The sequence below is a fragment of the Meleagris gallopavo genome, chromosome 1 (assembly GCF_905368555.1).
Source record: "Meleagris gallopavo chromosome 1, MGAL_WU_HG_1.1, whole genome shotgun sequence".
Taxonomy (NCBI): Eukaryota; Metazoa; Chordata; class Aves; order Galliformes; family Phasianidae; genus Meleagris; species Meleagris gallopavo.
Genome location: NC_139404.1, coordinates 43,916,333 through 43,938,650, shown reverse-complemented (window position 1 = coordinate 43,938,650; position 22,318 = coordinate 43,916,333). Strand labels below are relative to the sequence as shown.

Below are 22,318 nucleotides of genomic sequence, written 5' to 3'. Positions count from 1 at the left end.
TGTTGTGCTGATTTACTAAGAGATACTGTTTGAGGAGAATAATTTATTTTTATGCTTTATGATGGTGGTACTAATTTAACTTTTTGAAGTTTGGCTATACAAAAAAGCAGCTGATTCCCTGATACAGAACCCTTCCTAACACAGGGTTTATAGCCCAACCTTGGAGACGATAAGGTTGAATCAACTTAGAAATGCGTCCTTTTTGTGGAGTTTGATGGACAGGGTCTAAGCCCAGAGTTTTGCCATGTCTTTCTCTAGGCATAGCTGCAGATTTGGGGCTGCTGTGTAGCCATGTGTCTTCCTGAGACCAGCCCTAAACATCCCTATTTCTTCTACATTCACAGTGTACCGAGCCCTTCTGATCTACTATCAGGCGCTGTTGCAATCCTGGACAGTATTGTCTGCATAGGCTTGGATAGGCGTGCCCCTGCAATACATACAAACAATGAGGCTGGGCAGAGCCTAACAAAGCCCAAGCTTGTATTCTGCAAGACTCAGATTTCTTGAGGTTTCTTCTAGGGAATGCCTTGCCTCAAGCCCATTTCTGTCAACACAGCTAGCAATTCTTTTGTCATGCCTGTTCTAGGAGCAACATGTAAAAGATATACAAATGAGGTCAATGTTTTCTTGGAGAAGGTGTGAACTACCTGCTTCATTAGAAAGCATCCTGTCCATATATGTGAACTGCATTGCCCTTTAGACTGTTATTTTTAATTTTTATTTTTTGATGTCAGTTTTCATTAGAAGTTGTGGTATGTAAGTGAGCACATTACACATACACTTGTATTTTATTCACCAACAATGCAACCCACGACTTTCCTACTCATACTATGTTTTGACTGGTAGCAGCCATGCTGAAGAACAGCTATTTGTAGAAACCTATAGAAGCTCTTACTGAAGCAAGGACGCCACAATGCTGTTTCTATGCCAAAGTTTAACCTTTTTCCAAAGGAAAGGAAAAACATTTCAGATATTGCTATCAGGCTGAGCTCTCTCCTATCTCTACACATTCAGTACTCACAATCAAGAAAAGCTGAGGTTGATGCCAGATGCTTTGAAGCAGAGAGGACAAAATGAGAGAAAAGAGTATTTTTTTTACAGTGATCTCCACATAATCTAGGTTCTGAGTTGTCATTCCTACCCTGTGTTACAAGTTACAAGCAAGGACATCGTTGTGTTAACTGTGCTTCAGTCTCTGCCAAGGACAGCGGTCTGAGTGTAGCAGATTACTGTCTTAAAATAACTGAAGTCAAAGAGGGAAAAGGTTGCATGTCAAGTCCAAGCACAGCAGAGTTGTCTCCTGCTGCACACTGCCTGGTGCTTTGTGCAGATGGATTTTTGAAACTTTGCTCTCTTGATAAGTCTCTTGAGACAAGTTTTCTGTTTAAAAAAAGCTCACAACCATCCTAAACTATAAATCCTTGCTTACCTGTTAGGATACTTTCAATCCCCTCCAGTAAATGCTTAAATGAATAACACATCATATCAAGGGTTTGAAAAACAAAGTGAAATAAGCTGCACTTTATTGGGTAATGGACAATGGCATCCCAGGCTTGAATGTAGAGCTAGCAGTTCATGGAATTTCATGTCTCCTTCCCCAGAGCATAGCTGAAACAAATTCATAGTTCCTTTCCTGGTCCCTATGACCAACAGTATCCCTGAGCAACAGCAGAGAATGATCTAAAACTAATGGATCTCCTGAGATTTGATTCTAAAATAAGTGTGGCAGATTTGTCCATTTGCTTAGCTTCCAAGAAGGCCAAACTTTTGATTTTATTTACTATGTCTGGCTGCAATAAAATAAAGCCTTAATCAGTTTCTACTTTAAGTCCTTTTTTGTAGAATGCTGACTCTGAGGGCACAGTAGCAAACAGCATTATGTGGGCTGCCACCCATCATCTTCTGATGAGCAAATAAGCACTGCTTTGGAAGTGCTGTCTCTTCTGGAGACTGAAATTGAAAGTCTTGTTTCCCACTTTAGTGGATATTTGCTTTTCTATATTGACATAAGTAGAATAGCACCATATTTGTAGCGGTTAAAAAAAATAATAATGAAATGAAGATTGAAATACACCTTTCTTCCACAATACAAAGTCATGTTTTTGTAATCACCGTGGACTTAATCTCTCTTTCTTATTTTTACGTGTCCTGCCAGTTTCATCTGCAACTAATGTGATAATATATAGATCTGTATAGATCTTTTCCTTTTGGCATCTTCTCAATGGGTTACTTGCTTGTCCTTCTGCAATGGTGTTTTACACCGTTGTAATACAGACCAATAAGGAGTCAGAAGACCTTGCCCAGAGCATTTATAGGAATTAGACAGTAGAGGGTGCAACGTGAGCAATAAATTTATCTCCCAGATACTGTCTCCTTGGATCAAGATAACTTTTTTTTACTCATCAACAAAAACAAGTCCAAAGTCAATGCCTGACTAATGGGACCATGGCCAGTTCATGGGTCTGACTGAAACCTTTAATGCTCTGGTTTCAGATGTGTGTTGCAAGTAATACTGCGTATTCTTTCCAACCTTGCTTATCATCATTCTTACTTTATAACCCCTGGATGCTAATGTGGGTAATCTAGATAGCAAGTGAAGTCTGTTCTTCCCAATCCTGAATGGTTCCAATATTCATGTGCTTCCCATAATTCTGGCTGTGAATCTAGATCATGAATCAACTTGTTTTTGGTTTTGTTAAAGAAGGATCATGAATTATTCATACCTTGGCAAAAGGCACAATGAAATAATTAGACACTAACTATGCACTGTAAATCAACACTGAACACAGACCCTTCCAAGCTGAGACTATATTTCAAAAAGATTTATATCCATATATATCATAAATATCTGGCAATTACTTTGCTGGTTTTCAGAAGCAAAAACAAAGCTCATCTTTTTGGCAGCTTATGATGAACTGGAGATGTAGAATGTGAAGTTGTAATGATCCATACTCTGCATCTTTTCATGTTAGTATAGGTCCTTGGTTAGAGAACAGTAGGTTTACACTCTTGACAGAATCGACCTCTAATCTGGCAAATTCTAGATAATCACAAAACAGATAAATTACAGTTTAGTGATTAGCTAGTATAAACACTTGGCAAGGAAACAATTACACTTTCTATATGCTTAACAGGAAACATCAATTAACCTGTTAGGCTTCTTCCAGATGAGGTCTCTGAAGACATCCAATGTATTGTGGTTTCTTTTAGCAAGTGCAACTAGTGCAGTGGGGCAGTACCTGATCATTATTCCCTTTTTAATAGATTAATTGGAAAAGATTGGAAACAATAATGTTTAATGAATATTTGCATAGCCATTTGTGGGAATATATTTTTATGTAGCTGGTCCCTAAGGCAACAGGATATTTCACTTGCATTTTGGTTGTTCAGGTGTAAACTGTCTTCCTTGTCCACTATTATTAAATAAAAGATCAATCACAAAAAAATTTGTAAAAATAACTACCCAAACCCACCTCTTTAATTTGAGAACTGCGTGTTCACTGATTAGCTTTATGTAAGGTGCACAAGATATGACTGTTGTAGCTCAGTTTAATTGAGAAAATCAGAGTGAAAAATATCAACACATGCAACAAATTGAGAACCAGGCTGAATCAAAGATATGGACCCACTGTAAATACCTTGGAGTATCTACTGTAAGCACTTGTATCTGCCCATTGTGCATTTCCGACCTACGATGCCAAAAATTGATGACTAGTGAAACACATGGAAACCCAAAACATCCACAACCCAGTTACATTACAGCTATGGTCAGACTGAAATAATAGACAAAAACTTTCTTTTAACAATGAAATTACTTTAAAAAATGCATTCATGTGTTACAGAAATGGAAATATACCACTCACAATTCTATAAATTTAGTGAAGATTTGGAGTGGAAGACTGAAAAACACCTACCTGCAAAAGTTTGAGCTGTCTCCAATGTAAACATGAGAGCACAAAAAGCAAGTGCAGAAATTATGTTATTTTAACAACAGAGCTGCATGCTAATGTGAGGAAACACATATAAAATTAAAAGTCATGAGCCTGTGTGTTCTTGGAAGAGTACCGTAATACCACAAAAATTACCTAGGGCTATAAATTGGGTCATAGCTATGCTGCATTTGGAAAGAAGTACAATTGTGTTGAAAGGACATGAGAAGTAAAAGCTGTTCACCTTAAACAGTACTGAAAAAGAACAACTCCACAACTCCTACTAGTAAATTCATAATGGAGTCTGAAAACATGTCCTTATAAACAGGAAAAGAAAGCTGCCATTGGCTAACACAGTCTTTGGGGAAAATGAGCAATCGCAGAACAAAAAAGAATGTGTTATATCCAGGTACTGGAGTCCAGAGCTGGCCAAAATATGAGAGGTGTTACTCTGTTACAGGAACACAAAGTACTTGGAGTAATTCTGCTTTTGCAATCATGCATGTCTTTTTAAAGCTATCTTTTCATTGCCATTTATGCTTCTCATACAATTTGTACTACATATCTAGAATAGGCAGTCTTGATTAATAGTGGCAAAAGACATCAAGCACTGTGGGCTTTCTCTGTCATTTCATCAGTATTTTATTCAAATATCTGTTAACTAGATTGCTATGAGGCTTGCAGAGATGTACTCAACAGCAAATCCTTTCCATCACATATAATTTCCATTTCTAACACTGTAAGTGTAGGCTGAAAGACCAGTACTACCTCAGAAATGAAATTAGATGGCAAACTGATAACATTAGGGCAAAATCTTTGAAATGCCTCATTTATTTTTTTTTTCTTTCAGCTTTTTCTCATACTACAAGAATCATAAACTTATAAGCATTCACAAGCATTGATTTTTTAGAAGGCCAGTTAAAACCTGTAAACAACCTCATGGGCCCGCAGATTGCAGGTCAGTAAAAGGATATCTAATAATCAAGTCCTAAATATATCAATCAAAGTATTTTATCCTTTTCTCTGTCACATTAATAATTACCCTCACATAGGATTTTGAAGCATTTTCATTTTAATACGATGCATGTGTTTGTTTTTTTGGCTGTTCAGTTTGGAAGCTCTGATCACTCATCATCTTTTCCTCACAGTCTCCTCTACCAGCTATTAGATTCATATTGATTTATGGCACGGTTGTCTTCACACTCCTTTAACCCTCACCTCTGAGTCCTAATGAAAGGGACTGTGACAAATACCTTCCAATCAGGTATTCAGGAAAAGATGACAATGGGGCTCTGCAATTTCATGTTATCCAATGATTGAATTAGTATCCCCCTTGCAGAGAAAAGAGTGCTTGTAGTAAGAGGGATAATGATCCAACTGGACAAACAGTCTTCAGATGTGGGCCTCATGTTGATGTCTGCTAGGGAAAAGACAAGCACTTTCTCCTGTTGTGTTTCAGTAATAACTGATGGTATAAGTCCATGACAATGTGTGGTTAGGAATCAAGGTGTTTATATTTGGTGCCAGTACACCTCTGAACTAATTGATGTTGAATGTTTACCCATGTGTTTGCCTTCCCTTAGGCTGTCCTGATGCTGGGAACATCTGGATGATGAAAACCGGGAAACAAACTCCAGATTTTACAGAATAGGAAACAACTCCAGCCCTTTTTGCAGGCAGGCTGCAATCCTGGAGCTGGAGCATCCAAGCTGTGGCTTGCTATCTTCTGCTCCCCTGCTATGGGGAGGTGTTCCTAGGCTCCACAGCTGCCCATGGGAAAGTGATGGCTGGTGTCTCCCTACTCACAGGAACCTCTGAACACCCACACACCCAAACATGCATACGCACACAAACGCACCACAAACACCAGTGGGAAGGAACAAGAAAATGAATGAAGCTTGTTTGCTTATCTTTCTGCTTGTTCTGCCAACGTTACAGGCTGTGTCTAGTGAGTGTTTTGTTCTTGGTACTCTCTGGGGAGTGACTGAGCTTTGGCCTAAAGACTGAAACACACTAACTGGCAAAATACACTTGTAAAGATAAGACCGAGTCTGAAGTATCTCCAAGAAGAAAACTGCACCAGACCTCACTATTTAACAGTACTCATGGACTCCCTTTGGGAATTTGGAAATATGGAGGGCTTTTCAGGCAAAAGAAATAACTCATTATATACCAGTGGGAAGTTGTTTCTGGGCTTGATGGATATTTCTTCTTTGGAAACTTTTACACAGCTGGCAAACACCTTCTATTTCTCTGTAACACAAATTACTTAGGGAAGCTCATTCCTCCTTACAACCAATGCAGAAAAGGAAGAAATAACTTTCAGTGGAGTTGATCAGGATACGTGGTGGTTCCATTTACACAAAGCTTTTAAAAATGACCAGGGAGGCACACAGGATGCAAAGTACTTTGCTTCACCGGAGCAAGGGGCAGTGACTGTTCCTTCCTCCCCACCCCTGCATGATAGCTCTGCCAGCTCAGTGGGCAACTCTCATATTTCTAGTCTTGTAACAATTGATTTTTACAAAGCACACTCATTTCTTGTAGTGGTGAGGAAAATGCCTTAATGCACTGTGATTGCTATCTAATTCTTTGTTTGTTATGGTACTGTCCTGGAGCCTTGGCTCACAGAGAGACCATTTTCATGCTGAGCTCCCCACAAACATGGGTCAGGATATTTTCCACGGCCTGGAGGGCCAACATCTGAGAAAAATTGGCTTTGTCTGTGTAACAGCTGAGCTTTCTGTCAAAATCCAGAAATACCATAAACTATCTTGCATCCCCACACAGAAGTCTCCAGCTCATATGCTGCAAATCCACAGCTTGGGCTGTGCCTCCCTGTAATGTCAGCTGATGAGTGAGAAAGGGTCAAGATGTACATCCTGAGCAAATGTGTCTTTTGTCCCGGTCTCTTCATGGAAAATGCAGGCAAAAGGCTGCTGCCACTGTGCTGTGAGCTGAAGGGCTGGCAGAAAACTATCCATCCCACCTCTCCCCATGCACCCTCAGGCCATACATGGCCTGCAGGCCCATGGCCTCTACTCTGCCTCATGTGTGACTGCAGAGTCACTTTTTTGGGGCAAGACATGTACTTTGGGAGAAGGAGAGCCATATAGCCAGATTACATTAAAAATATGAATGATTCTATCATCTCCAATCTCATCTGGATGATGGCAGGGTGACACTTGGTGGAAATGAGTTGATGGAGTACTTGTTTGGCATGCAGCAAGGAGCAGGACCCCTCCTCCTCAGCTTTGCCACTAGTAGCTGAAGTTTGCCCTCGGTGCTGGTGAGAATTTTCAAATTGGCACAGATTTTTTGATCTTGCAATGGATCTGACTTCATCTCTTTTCCTTCTAAGATCATTTCAAACATTCTCCTTCAATGATGTTGCCAGACTGTGAAAACCCTAAGTGCCTTGTAGATGGTACTGAGTCACCTGCACAAACTTCCAGTTTACTTACAGTACTTCCAGTACTGGCTGAGATATGAGAAGGAAAAAAGCATATCACTCCTAAATGTGGCTAACCTCAGTGCTCTCACAGCCCTAATTCAAGAGGGCTTGTCTTTTGTAAAGCATTACTTCAGAAGTAAGCTGGTTTAAGTTCCCCTTGATATTAGTCTAGCTATCTGCTTCAATGAGTGTGTCCAGGTGGCCTTGCAGTGAAACCAGAGAGCTTGCTGTGCTTGGGAGAGGGAAGAGACTGTTGTGCATTTGGACTTCACCAAAATGAATACTTGGCTGCAGCCAGCAGCTCCAAAGCATTTGTGTGTCACTGAGTCTGGACTTCACCTCTGTTTCTCACTCCAACTAGTCCTTTCAGGAAGGAGGAGAAAACTGTAATACTTGGCCTAATTCCTTCCAAACAGATCTCACATTACTTCATGATGGTCAATGGCAAGGTCAAGATTTTGCAAGGAGTATGTGCGAGAGTTCTTTTTTTCAAGGAGGCGAATTTCCAAAGTTGTGTAGGGAGACACTGATAATATTGGCTATTGATAAATTCACCTCAAAGGGAAGAACAAGGACAGTAGGTTCCTTAAGCTCCAGTCTTTAGAGGTATTTAATTTTCGTTAATTTAGATAAGTTTTTAAGACCAAATAGAGGGAGAAGCATTTATCCATCTGCTGTGTAGTCCACCAGAGTTTGAAACTGCCAACTATATTCCCAATGAATAGATAACTAGGATTGGGAGGAAGGGAAGATGGAAACAAGTGATTATTTATGGGCACCAAATACTTACACAAATACCTAAGAAGAGGGACATTTTACCTCAACCTACAAAAGAAAATATTTTTCAGAATGACTGGTGCTAAATGTTTTCATGTGCTTGATGCAGAGTAGAGAAACAGGGCTTCCACATTCAGTACCTCATTCAGCACATTCTGTCACATGCTCTTCAAGCTCTTGTTTGGTTGATTTTGAAGCCTGAGTTGTTTCTGCAGAAAATGTAACAAATCTTTGATGGTCTAAAGAGAGAATTTAATCTATGCAAAAAGAGTGGGAGAACATGACCAGAGGCTCTGAGCAGCTCTGCAAAGAACCATATTGGCTGGACAAAACCTAGACAAACAAAAATGTACATTCTACATAACAAAAATAAGGTACCCAGAAGAAAAAATAACATGCCACAGAGAACAAGTAGATCACTGTAAAGCTGAAGCTAGCACCTCATACTTGCCCCAGCAGACAGGAAGGGGCACAACCATACTTTGGAACAGAATATGGGAATCTTTATGCCTAAAGCAGCTGCCCAACTCAGCAACCTGAAAGCACTACTCTGCAAACATGTCTAATCACTGTGGGGCAGAGTTCTCTCATAGATAGGTGTGAAGAAGAAGTGAATTCAAATCTTTCATGAAAAGTGACGGTAAGGAGTAAATAAAATGAGCTTGGACCTGGAAAACTTCAAAGAGAATATTTGAACATTACTCTGAAACAGATTTGCAGTTAAACAGTTTAATTAAACAGATTGCATGGGCCTAAATCTACAGATGTGAAAATGTCACTTTTTTGTTTATTTACCTTGGTAAGAGGCCAGGTTTATCTAAAAATATATGCAACCCTCTTTTGCCTTTACTGAAAGACAAACTGAATATGAACTTTGGGAAACTTGGATTCAGTAGACAAATGTTTTCAAATGTCTTTAAGGAAACTCCAGAATTATATTTTGACCACATCAATTTTATAAATTCTTCAAGTCTCAAACAAATGACTATATAATATGCCTTGAGACAAAGTTCTTCCAATAAATAATTACCAATTTGTTTGTTAGCTAGATATAAAATTAATGCTGGAAATGTTCTATGCTATTTCCAGTTTCCTGAGATACTCTTAGGAGAAGGTATTGCCATGCATGTGCAATTTTAAGTGGTTGGACATAATTTTCATAAAAAGCTCATGTCTGACATGAGATTGAGTTTAGGTAATTTAGATACATCAGATGAGTAACCAGATGAGTTACTGTTTCCCATTAAGTAGTTGGAAAATATTACCAAAATAATAAAATACAGAAAATTGCTGAATCAGACTGTGATTTGAGAAGAGGGAAATTGCAGAATAGCATGAAAGAATCATGAATTATTACCTTCCGACAAAGTTTTCAGGAGAAACCTAGAGATAAGGATTCCTACCACATTAGAAACTTATATTGCAATTGCTGGGGAATGTCAATTATGCAGGAAGACAAAAAAAAGCTGTATGGAAACCCAACATGATGTGATTCTGGAGCTGCCATAATTTCATTTAAGTTATGCCGTGCTCGGCCATGATGTGAAATATCATTCTCAAACAGCAGGGATCTAATCGGCTTTGTGGTTAGTCGTGTCATGACTCTCTTCTTTTAAGGTGTCACCTGCAGAAATGGGGGTATAGCTGGAAAAAATGAGATGGTGATGGAAATAAGGACATTGAGCTAATTGGTTCATCTAAGAATGTCTCAAGCAGACAACAGTCCTGACAGGCTAAGTCAGAGGCACTCAGAGCTGAGGGTTATCCCGATGCCTAATGGTGACTGGAAGACTTAGGAGAAATCTGCAGGTTTCCTGGTAGCATAGGGCAACACATAGACTAACTTAATACTTTTGACATTCTAAACTTATATAAATTATTCTCTGGGCAGCCTATTCCAGCGTCTCACCACCCTCTGAAGACAGAATTTCTTCCTAACATCTAACCTAAATTACCTCTCTTTTAGTTTAAAACCATTCCCCCTTGTTCTTTTATTACTAGACGATGTGAAAAGCTGTTTGCTCTTCTGCTCATAAGCTCCCTTCACATACTGGAAGGCCACAATGAAGTCTCCCCAGAGCCTTCTCCTCTCCAGGCTGAACAAGCCCAACTCCCTCAGCCTTTCTTAATAGGATAGGTGCTCCAGTCCTCTGATCACCTCTGTGGCTATCCTCTAGACCTGCTCCAACATCTTTGCATCCTTCCATCCAGGCTTGGACACAGTACTCCAGATGAGGCCTTACAATGGAAAGCAGAGAGGAACAATCACCTCCTTTACCCTCCTGACCACCCTTCTTTTGATGCAGGCCGGGATGCAGTTGGCCTTCTGGGCTACAATTATTATTATTGTGATATTTTAAAATATGATAATGATGTTATCCATATTTGGAGCTGTAAGAAGGATGCTATTGTTTAGAGATCTCCCAGAAAGGACAGCTGGAAGAGGCTGTTGCTATGTTGTGCTGGGCATAGGACTAAAATTACAAGTCACAGATCAGTTTGACCTGAGCCTTCCTGTGAAGCAGACCCAGCAGATCCTGTCACACTCCTTGACAGCGTGCAGTTATCGAAACACGAGAACCTTGTTTTTAGCTCTTTTTAGAACTTCAGTGCACTGTTATTGCTACATAATCAGTGACTGATTCAGGTCACAGCAGCTTGTCCTACAGGCTGCAGAATCAGTCCCACTCTTGTTCCTATTTAGCACTCAATACACCACATGAGTAACTGGGGACTGTGTGTCCTCATGAGCGGTATCCCATCCTCAAAATTAGATGCTTTGTTGGGAATGTTTTTGTGCAGGGAGAGGTTGTGGCTGAATGAATCTACCATGCAATCTCTTGCTGCTGTATGAATGGCCCTACTGATAAACCTTTTGTGTTTATGTGCTTGCTAACTTCAAAGCACACTGTTGCCTATATGAATTCAGATCAGATTTCAGGAGTGCAGTAAAATCCAGCAAGGGCCAGATGGCTGACTGTTTGAAGAAGAACTTTCATGTTTAACTTTTAAAGAGGAAGGAAAAAAAATACAACCCTAAACCCATAAACTAATAGCAATGTTAGAATGACGTTTTTGTTTCAACCATTAATCTCATTTTGTTTCCTGCTCCCTTCTTAGCTAAATGGTAGTTCGTATTCCTGTGTCTCAGCCTCAAATTAAAATCCTTGGAGCACTCTGTTTTTTTTTCTTCCCATATATCAAGTTTCTTTGGTATTGTCTTTGGGTGGTACTGTTTGTGGTTCAGAGAGGACCCAGCTATCATCTTCTATACGCTGGCAGAAAAAAACAGCAAATCTTGTCTGGCAGTTCTTCATAGTAAGCTAAACGATCCAAGCTGAATAGACAATGAGATACTGTTGCTGTGAGTGTAGGCCTCATGAGCAAGACGGTCATCCCTACCAGCCTTATCACCAGCATATAAAGGCTCCCTATGATCTCTCACCTCCCCTTCAGCGCTTCCCTGCTACCCATCAAGCCTTCAAAAGATCACATTTAAGACCATGAGGGAAGGCATATTGCATTTAGATTTTTTTACTTGCATAAAGTGTTTAGCAAGTTACTCATCCATTTGAGAATCCCTTAAATAAGCTGGAATGGTTGAGGAGTCTATAACATTTGGCCAGTAGAGTGAGGAACTGAAAGGAAAGATAGTTGCTTGATGGCTGGTTAGGAGAGACTGATGTTATGGTAATGAATGTCAGGAAAATGCATTTTGTGGAAATAGGAGTGGAAAAAAAACCACACAAAATAAAATGGAAGTTAAGATGATTCTACACAAACTTCAAAGATTACCATAGAATGACATTTGCCTAAACAATATTGTTTCATATTAAATCATTTTGTAGACAGTTTTAGCTAGTTTATAGGAAAAATACTTTAATTCTATATCTTCTGGATTTTTAAGAGAATCAAGGAAGGAAAGGGTGGTGACGTTAGAAGGACATTCCTGTGATGATACCTGCCTAGATTTAAGAATTCCTACATTTCTACTGCTATTTAGCTACGGGTGAGTGAATAATTCACAATAGTAATTGAGCTGATTCTATTCTTTTTTTTGCACATGGAAGTAAACGTAAGATGCTGTAAGATATTGTTAGCTCCTGTACATATGAAACATGCACTGTGCTACCAAAATAAGGCCATTCTCTGTAAAGTTGTAATATCCAGTTCAGAAATGACTGTGAGATATAAAGATATGATAAGGGCCAGGAAAGTACTATACTGCTGCCAGATACACCTCATCTCATGTTAATTACTGGTTTCTCTCAATATTTGGAATTACTGGGTCTTCTCCCTGGAGAAACTTTAGTGAAGCTACTTTATCTTTTGATGTACTTGGATCTGAGTGTAACTCCATCTGGAAAAAACAAACAAACATTCCAAATAATATGTTCAGACTTGTGCATTTGTAAATCAAAATCATATGCAAAGCTTTGTATAAAACATATTGGTTTCGCAATGTGGTGTAATTCTGTTCACATTTGCACTTCAAAACAATACATGGGGAAATCCTAACTCAACTGTTGATGAGGTTTCTAATAAATCAGAGTCCTGAACATATCCTGCAGTGCTCAGTAACAAAAACTGACTCGACGCTACTTGGCCAGTCTGTTGATATTTGTATTGCTATGAAATTGCAGACTCAGCAACATCCAGCATGCTGCTGCAGACCACAAGTCTTGAACTACTGTACTGACCTTGCTCAACAAACACACTCGTTATTTTTGATACAGAGACAATTTACCAACCAGCTGCACTCATTTTGGTTGACATTCCCAGAAGTTATTGTGTATTTGGAGGCTTGCTTAATGTATAGCTAGTAGTTATTTTTGAACTGTACTGAACATTTTGTAATGCTTCTATTGACTTCTTTAACCCATAAATGTATCATGGAAAATTACTTCTACTCCTTGCTGTGGGGTTAGAAATGTGATCTTTTTTGGGTGTTTATATGGGGCACTGTGATAGGAATCTCTTTACACTGCACCGAATCAAAACAGAGCCTGGCCCGTGGCACGCAGTCCTGTGATTTACAGGCTGAAACAAGTCTCAGCTCCAGCCTCCCTCGCAACTCAGGCTTCTGACTGGAAATGCAATCTCTGGATCTCTCAAGCTGGGTGAACTTACTAATCAGAGAACTAACCCTGAGGTACTGTGTCCTTGGAAGGAAATAAAAAAGGGGAGGAGAGTGCAGTATTGTAGCTAATTAGGTCAGCTGAAGTTCTCTAACCTTGTCAGATCCTCAGCAATTCTTAACCGCTTCCAGCACACACACATTCCAGCCAACATGAAAGAATAGTTATGCTTCTTCACTGGCATGCACACGCAACATCCTGTAACTTTTAGAGTGGAAAGTTGATGATATGAGATTAAAGAGAAAAATGCAGGTTTTACATGTCAGGTTTTAATACCATGTGCGCACACACACGCAAACTCTTCCTGTCTGTTTGTTGAACTGTTCACCTCAAATCCAGGAGCTGCATGAGCTGCCTTTCACATTCCTCCCAGCTACTCAGAAATCTTGGGGACTCAGGTTTATTTTCTGTTGCTTTTTTATACCCCTCCTCTGGGTTGACATAGGTCTTTTGACATTTTATTTTAAAGTAATGAGAGAAATATTATGTACTGTGCTTGTGGGTACACCTTAAAACCACCAGCACAAAACCTGCTGGATCCACCCATGGGAATGCCTCCTCATGAGGTGCCCCAGACCAGGAAGGTACCTCTCCCGTAACCTCTGCAGCTAGCAGGCTGGCCTTCCTGCTTGTACTAACTATGATTCTTACAGCATGTTCCCTTATGCCTGAGGACTCATGAAAGGATGATGGTATAAGTAGAATCATTAATATAAGAAGCTAAAAGTGTTCTGTGGGTTTTGATCAACATCATAGAGCCCTACATAGTCATTTTGTAGAATCATAGAATCGGGGACTGGTTTAGATTGGAAGGGATCTTAAAAATCATGGAGTTCCAACCCCCATGCCATGCATGGGCAGGGCTGCCACTCACCAGTTCAGGCTGCCCAGGGCCCCATCCAATCTGGTCTCGAATGCCTCCAGGGATGGGACATTCACAGCTACTCTGAGCAGCTGTGCCAGTGCCTCACCACCCTCTGAGTAAACAGTTTCCTCCTAACATCTAATCTAAATTTCTCCTCTTTTAGTTTAAAACCATTCCCTCTTGTCCTATTTCTACCAGACCGAGTAAAAAGCTGTTCTCCCTCATTTTTAAGCTCACTTTAAGTAATGAAAGACAGCAATGAGGTCTCTTCAGAGCCTTCTTCATGCCGAACAAGCTCACTCCTCCAACCTTTTTTTTGTAGGAAGATGCTGCAGCCCTCTGATCATCTTTGTGTCCCTTTGCTGGAACTGCTCCAATGGTTTACATCCTCCTTGTGCTGGGAGCCCCAGGTCTGGTGAGGCATCTGGGTAGAGGAACAGGGTAGAGGAGAACAATCCCCCCTCCTTGCCCTGTTGGCCATCCCTCTTTTGATGCATCCCAGGATACAGCACACACTTCAAGCACACACTGCTGGCTTATGTCCAGCTTTATGTTCACCAGAAACTCCAAGTCCTTCTCTGCAGAGCTGCTCTTAAGTCATTCTTCTCCCAGTCTGCACTTAGGTCTGAGATTGCCCCACCCCAGGTACAACACTTTGCCTTGTTAAACCTCATTTGGTTTCGAGGGGCCCACTTTTCAGGACTGACTAGGTTTCTCTGGATGGCACTGCTTCCTTCTGTCATGTCAACTACATGACTACCTTGGCGTCATTTGCAAACTTGCTGAGGATGCACTCAATCTAAAGTCATTGAAAAAGATATTAAATAGGTATCTGTCAAATATTCTATCAGTTTTGCTGCAGTCATGATCCAATGAATACACAGACTTGGACTTTGATTTTTCCAGGCTTTGCCAAATGTCCACCGATGGTTACTGGTTTGCATCTGCGTATGGGCTGTGTGACTTCCCCAGAGGGGTACTTTTTGGAATATTATAGTCTACTGTTTTACCAGTGTTCTTCTCTTGGTATCTATGTTCTTATTTTTGTCCCTATACAGTCCATACATTCTTCTTTTCAATAGGTATCTTAGACTTCCTAAGGCACAGTTTAAGTGCTTAAGTATGCGTTTCTCAAACATGCTGGGAGCAAAATATCAACCAGTTCAGCTACAGAATTAGTTAAATATAAACCAGGTAATTTTTACTGTGAATAAGAAATATTTACCACTGAATCACAAAATACCTTGAGTTGGAAGGGACCACACAAGTATTATCCGGTCTATCTCCTTGACTCCTCTCATCCTTCAGATAACTCTTCAGTGCTTTTTATGCCTAGTTTAGAAAATAACAGCTTACCTTTTGAACAATGACTGTGTCTGGAAAAACTCAACAACACGGGCAGTTGTTTATCATAGAAACAACCACCTGAAACAAGAGGTCATAACAGAATGGAGGTTTGCAGCCACACAATATTTTTTTCTGGACAGATTGTGATTATCACGGTGTCAACTGGTGTGAGTGCACACAGTGCTACATTCATAGGTGAGTTTAACCTAAGATGGGTCTTACCTTTCCTATCTGTCAAATCACCATGAACCAAGCTGTGGCATCCTACCCAGCTCATGGCAGAGTGGGTAGATTATGACTGAAGCAAGAATGTACATTCATCTGACATCATTCACCTGACATCCCCAAATTACAAGATTTTCCCATGTTCTCATATGTTTATGCAGCTGAACCTCGCTCTTTATCAGGCTGCAGAGAGGAGGTAGTCAGGAAAATGAAGGCAGTGCCAACACAGCCAGTGATTTACTTTTGGAGAAAGCAGTCCTTGCTGGGGGATGATTTCTGGTCTTTGTACATGCTAAGTGTTGGAAATGGAAGAGGGAGGAGTCTGTAGTCTGGACAGTATCTGTGGGCAACCAGGAAGTATTTTTACTCACAGAAGATATCTCTTACAGGAGTTTCTGCAGGTCAGCTGAGTATCAAGGGGATTTCAGGTATCAAAATGAGCCACATCTCAGTTTCAGTCAGATTTCTTAAGTTCTGTGGTTAATCAGAACTTGTAAATATTAAAAAAAAAAATAAAATGAAACTGCAACAGAGACATACAGTGCAAACAAACAAGAAACAAAGAACAGTCATACTTATTGTAAAGCGAGAATTGTGCTTTAATGGCTTTTCATTGAAAATCTGCTGCCATGTGAATGGCTTTGCAGACTGTGAATACTGCCCAAATGGAATGCTTGGCTGTTATAAGAAAACATATAAAATGTTCAGCACACAGAGGACCTGCCTCCCATCATTAAATAACACAGCTGGCTTATGTTCACACTAATACTTTCCTGTGGAATTTTCTCCCTGCAACACTTGAAGTCCTCATCATCCTGTGCTGCCCAGTTTCATTTTGTGCTTCATCTGTATTTTCAGTGGAACTGAACTTAATGTGCCTGCTCTGTTTTGGTTACGCCTAGAGGTGGGCATATCTGATTTTGGATTCACCACATTTTAAATTACACATTTCTCTGTCCTCTGTGCAAACCCCAACCCCCTCTGACCATGGAAAATGTTTAAACTTCTTTTTCCTGTGTGTGTGAGCTTTCACCTACTGCTCTACTTCCTGCTTTCAGCCAAAACACTGACGGGAAGACATCAAAAGGAGAGGGCAAATGCAAAGCAGTTATTTCTTAAAAGGAGCCAATGGGCATGAAAAGTGGAACCTTCACTGCCTTCCCACATGTGCACTTGACCTTGAAATGTGAATGTTTCTTTGTTACTTCAAGGGCTGGATTTCTTTATTTTTCTTCCTTTTCCATGGAAAAAAACAGCTTCACCTGGATGCTTTGCTAAAAAATCAAAACTGTAATCAGTATCTTGAACTTTGCACAGTGCTACAGCTCACTGCTGTCAGAATTAAGTTCAGTTAAAGAAAGGAGATCCCAATTAAGAGAAACCACTTGTACTGCAATGGGTAAAACTAAGAACAAAGCCCTTACAAACTGTGCTGCAAGCCTTCATTGACAGAACAGGGTAATGAACAGTCTCAGTTGCAAGAATACTATGCAGTGTCACTTGGCAACTTCAGTACATCACACATCAATACTCAAATGCTCATCAGGAACTAATGAAGCTTCAGAACAATCCATCAGTATCACAGAGTCCAGGAAGGCTCCTGGTCCTAATGATTAATGGGACTCTGTGACAGAGGCCAGGAGTTTACCCTATTTTACCCTAATGCCCTGTGATTATTTATGGGAAAAGTGACCCATCTTATTTTTCTGGTGATCCACTCATCATCAAACAAAAAAAGGAAAAATTTCTACCTGCCATCAGGTAGTTGGCAAGGTGCACCATACTTGCTTTATTCCCCTTCAGTATGTGACTTAGTAAATGACAGAAACGTTTGTTAAAAACGTAGCACTGTATTTTTCTTTATTAAGAAAGATATTGCTGATATTACTGAAAGATATTACTGTAACTTCAAGAACTATTCGTCTGAGATCAGTTCCTAGATTTTCCACCCAGCATTTGATCTGCAGTTTTACTCTCTATCCCTACTCATTGTGTGTATTCTTTGTTCAATCAGGAGAACAAGTTAGACCTTCTAAGCCAATTTCTGCTGACACTGAAAACTTACCCCTTCTGCAGTGCTTTCCTATAGTTCCTTCTGAAGTTTCTCAATCACTTCTCAATGCTTCTCAGTAGCTTTTCAATACTTTTCAATAGTTTTTTTCTGAATGACTAACTTACTCCTCCTTGTATTGGATGAACACAGAAACCATAAGGATAGTTTTCGGGTGAAAGGCTTTCATTTGTGTAAGACTAACTTACGTTTGTTGACTACTGGTTATTTACTGTGAGATGTCTTAAATTAAGATACTGGTCTTGCACACAAAAGCCAGGTCACTTTTCGCTTGCTTTACAAATGGTCTGTTTTTGGATCACCTATATATGTAGAAGAAAGAGCTCACTACATTTTCTAGGTGTTCTTTTGATAACATTGAGTTGGCAGATATTCAAAGTCCCCCATTTCTCCCATCAATTTGAGTAAGCTACTATGTTTAGAAGATACATAGTTACCAGCTGTAACTATAAATGAATCTTTTGGTTATCCTGGAAAAGATGTATCTTATGTTTTGTGTTTTTCTCAGTAATCTTTTATCCTGGATTGACAATACTACCTTGTTGCTGGCCCAAAAGGAACTTTAAAAAATAAGTTTTATTCACACTCTGTGAATTCAGTCTTTGTATGGAGGTTCTCACTAACATGTAGTATTCCCTATTGACTACACAGCTGTCAGCAGCCAGTCAGGAATTTTATTTGAATTTTCTCCTCATTTTGCTTCAACTACCTTTTCATGATAACTGAGCCAAGCCAAATGCATTTGAAAAACACCAGGTCAAAGTAAGGATGAATGAGTCACATTCATAGTGTGTTGTTTGTAGGTTAAATCAAACTAATTTGTGTTATCTATAAATCTGATACTTGTATTTTTTTTAAATCAAGCCAAAACAAAAGTTTCAGCTCTCTGTGTACATAGTTAAGTTCAAAGTAGTTTTCTGCTTAATACAGCACAGGAGCTGGAGCATAGATCTTTGATTTGTGAACTGAGTGTTGCCACAAGCACTGTTAAATGTGATCCTTCTGTTACTCTTTGGATCATTAAACATTCAATGCATCCATACAAAGAGCAGTTGTTTTGGGAGGAGAGAGAAAGAGCAGCACATGCGATGACTTGATTCTTAGAATGCTATCCCAGTAGTAAAAAATGTACATCCTCATCCTCTCTAGCAAAGGAGAGAATGACATACAAATGTTTTGTTACTTCTGCTACTCACCTATGTAGATCTGCCCATTTAAATTACAGGCAAAACTATGAGGTGTGTTGGTTCCAGCTTCTTACCTTACAGTAAAATTTGCTTTCTCTTTGAAATGAAATCTATCTATCCCTTGTCTCAATTTTCTCAGGTATAACAACAGAGAGGTGCTGACAATGGGCAGTTTGGGTGCTGTGTCTGTTCCTTGCCAGTTATAAAGGGTGGGATTCCACTCAGGTTCGTAACTAAATATGATGTGTACTGGCAAGTGTCTGCATGCAGAGCAGGCGTACAGTCAACAGAAAACAGTTCTGTACAGTCAACAGAAATAAGCTCAGTGCTGCAGGAAGAACCTAGAAAGTAATTAATCCCAGGCTGAGATAGACTTAATGTTCAATTTGGATGCCTAATCTTAGGCATTTAGAGCTTTTGGAAATAAAGTAGAGAATCCCACCCTGCCTTCAGCTGCTGGCTAAGGAAGTTGTGGCTTTCAGATGGTTGAACTGAGCTCCCTCTGCACAGTGAGTTGAGTAGCTCTATTACTTTCCTGACTGCAGTGCCTACACATTTGATCCAGTTGTCTGCACAGACAAGTGTCTGGTGTAAGTAATGGTGACCTGGGATGATGTGCTGGTGTTCCAGAAAGAGATGGATCTCCTAAGTGCTCTGTGACATATCTGCCAACTTATGTGACTGTCTTGGCTCTCCAAGGACACGACTGGACGACAAAACTGAGCATTAAACATTGCTTGACTATAATGCTCCACTGTTTAGAGGAGTGATGAGGGAGTGGTGAGGTGCTGGAACAGGCTGCCCAGAGAGGTGGATGCCCTGTCTCTGGAAGTGCTCAAGACAAGGTTGGATGGGGCCCTGGGCAGTCTGGTCTAGTACCAGATCTGGAGGTTGATGGCCCTGCTGTAGAAGAGGGGTTGGAACTTGATGATTCTTGGGGTCCCTTCCAACCCAAGTCATTCTTTGATTCTTTGATTCTATGATTCTATGATTAGCAGACATCTGCAGAGTCAAAAATTGGAGTCTAAGTGTCAGACTGTACTTGAGAGACCCATCTCATTTGAAATAATTCATTTTGATGGAATCATAGAATCATTACAGCTGGAAAAGACCTCAAAGATCATCTAGTCCAATCATCCACCTACCACCAATATTGCCCACTAAACCATATCCTTAAAATAGAGAGCAGACTCATTTGTTAAACCAAAATCTCAGCTGTCTTGTGTCACAGACACACAGAATAAATAAATTTACTGTTGAATATAGCTGAAATTGTGAATAATGCTGGTATATGACAGAATAGCAGGAGGTTGAACACAGACTGCCTGATTTATGTCTGGGGTGCTTTCTTCATTTATCACGTTCCTTCCTGTTTCTTTGCTGAGGAAGAACTTTGGTGAAGTGGGTTTTTCTTTCTTTCTTTTCTTTCTTTCTTTCTTTCTTTCTTTCTTTCTTTCTTTCTTTCTTTCTTTCTTTCTTTCTTTCTTTCTTTCTTTCTTTCTTTCTTTCTTTCTTTCTTTCTTTCTTTCTTTCTTTCTTTCTTTCTTTCTTTTCTTCTTCTTCTTTTGACACATCAGACTAGTACTTTTCATTAAAAACACGGGCTTGCCATCCTTGAATTGAATTGTGTCAAAACTACAATGTTATCTACACACTTTACAAGAAGCTGAGGTACAGTGTGACAGAACAGTACCTTGGCTTTTGTTTAAGCTTGCAAAATGACTTTGGATGCTGTTTCCTGGAAGTATTTGAAAAATATTTTTGTGCATGTGTGTAGGTCGCTCCAAAAGTAATCTCTCTTATTTATTTCCATTGTAAGTACGACAGACAGAAACATTATTTGATAAAGCAATTGCTGCCACATCACCAACATCTGCATCTGACATTATGGGTCAACAGAATAAAAGAGGAAGCATTACTTCCAGAGCAGCCCTCATATTTCTGCAACAGAAATTTATTGGAAAAGACATAGAATCACTTAAACTGTATTTTAAAATATGTCCTATGTGTTAAAACTCACAGATTTATGCTTTACAGTAGCCTGTAAAAGGAAATGTTTCTTAGCCCTATCTGCGCACTGGTCTCTGCAGCCATATAAAGTAAAATGGTGAAGTGGTAAATATATATCTACATCCAAATTATGTCTGCTTAGTCCTTTTCATCATATTTCTTTCTCTTTACCAAGAAAACATTTAAAATTTATTTTAAAATTCTTCTAGCTACTGAAATTACTTATACATCTATATATAAAATAAATACCTATATAAAGCATACTTCACTATATGGTATCTTATGAAATGATGCATACTTCCAAAGTAATGATAATAAGTTAACACCAGAATGAAAGGAGTTAAATACAGCTGTCAGACAGCTACAAAGAACTGAATCAGTGTGTGTGGTGCTTTAGAAAGAGAAAATAAAAAGAGGAAGCAAAATGTTAATGATTTTGAATCATATTCTCAGGTCATTTATATGTTAAATCAGGAGGACAGTATGTGAGTTCATAAGCAAAACTCCTTAAAAATTGGGAGATGGACTGTTTAAATAATATAGCAATTTATGTTAAAACAAAACAAAACAAAAAAAAGAAGTAAATCTACTGATAATAAATCATTAGCAAAAAATTAGATGAACTAGCTTTTCAGCATTAAAAGCCATCATGCTGGCATATGTATAGGAGCTTTTGTTCAAGTGTTCTAGGATATGTTTTCACAAATAGCTTAAAAAATATGTCAAAATATTCCACATACTACTTCTTCCTAATTTCTGAAAATGCTGTAGCTCTTTTTACAAGTAGCATTCCATTGCTGAGAGGTATTTTTTTCTTTCATTTCTCTCACCTACTGAGTGATGAACTCTTGCCCAGAAGTCAGGAAATTACTCTCCTGGAGCTGGATCTATTTGCCTTAGTGTTCATTTCTAGAATTTATTTGTGAAGAAGCATAGCAAGGAAACAGAGAGGTATGCTCTGTTCAGTGCTGTACATGGTATGATGCTGTCCTTTGACATTTACTCTATCCATGTCTCCTTTTATGTCTTAACAACCCACTACTTTTTCAGATCATATTCATCACTCCAAAGTCTTATCTTTGTTTTATGATCCATTTCAAGCTCTGATTGCTAGCTTCTGCAGACATTGAATCATCATATCACTACATGCCATTTAGCTTTCCCTCTCTGCTCTTGGCTGTATCCTCCTTGGCTTTCCTTGCTGCTTCACCACAGTGATGCAAATAACCAATTACACCTAGGCTTAAAGGAAGTAAAGCTTGTGCCTGAAACTAATGGCACTAATTTTAGAGGCAATTCTCTGAATAATCTAACA

General features: G+C 39.4%; 1 long non-coding RNA gene across 1 annotated transcript in view; it reads left to right on the top strand.

Annotated features, from left to right (window-relative positions):
• LOC146545273 (uncharacterized) overlaps window positions 1-14,137 on the top strand; it is a 78,544-nt gene extending 64,407 nt beyond the window's left edge. Inside the window, exons 2-3 of the long non-coding RNA XR_014883046.1 lie at window positions 4,780-4,887; window positions 5,513-14,137. This is a non-coding gene — a long non-coding RNA (uncharacterized LOC146545273). The remainder of the gene's footprint in view (window positions 1-4,779; window positions 4,888-5,512) is intronic.
• The last annotated feature ends 8,181 nt before the right edge of the window (window positions 14,138-22,318 follow it).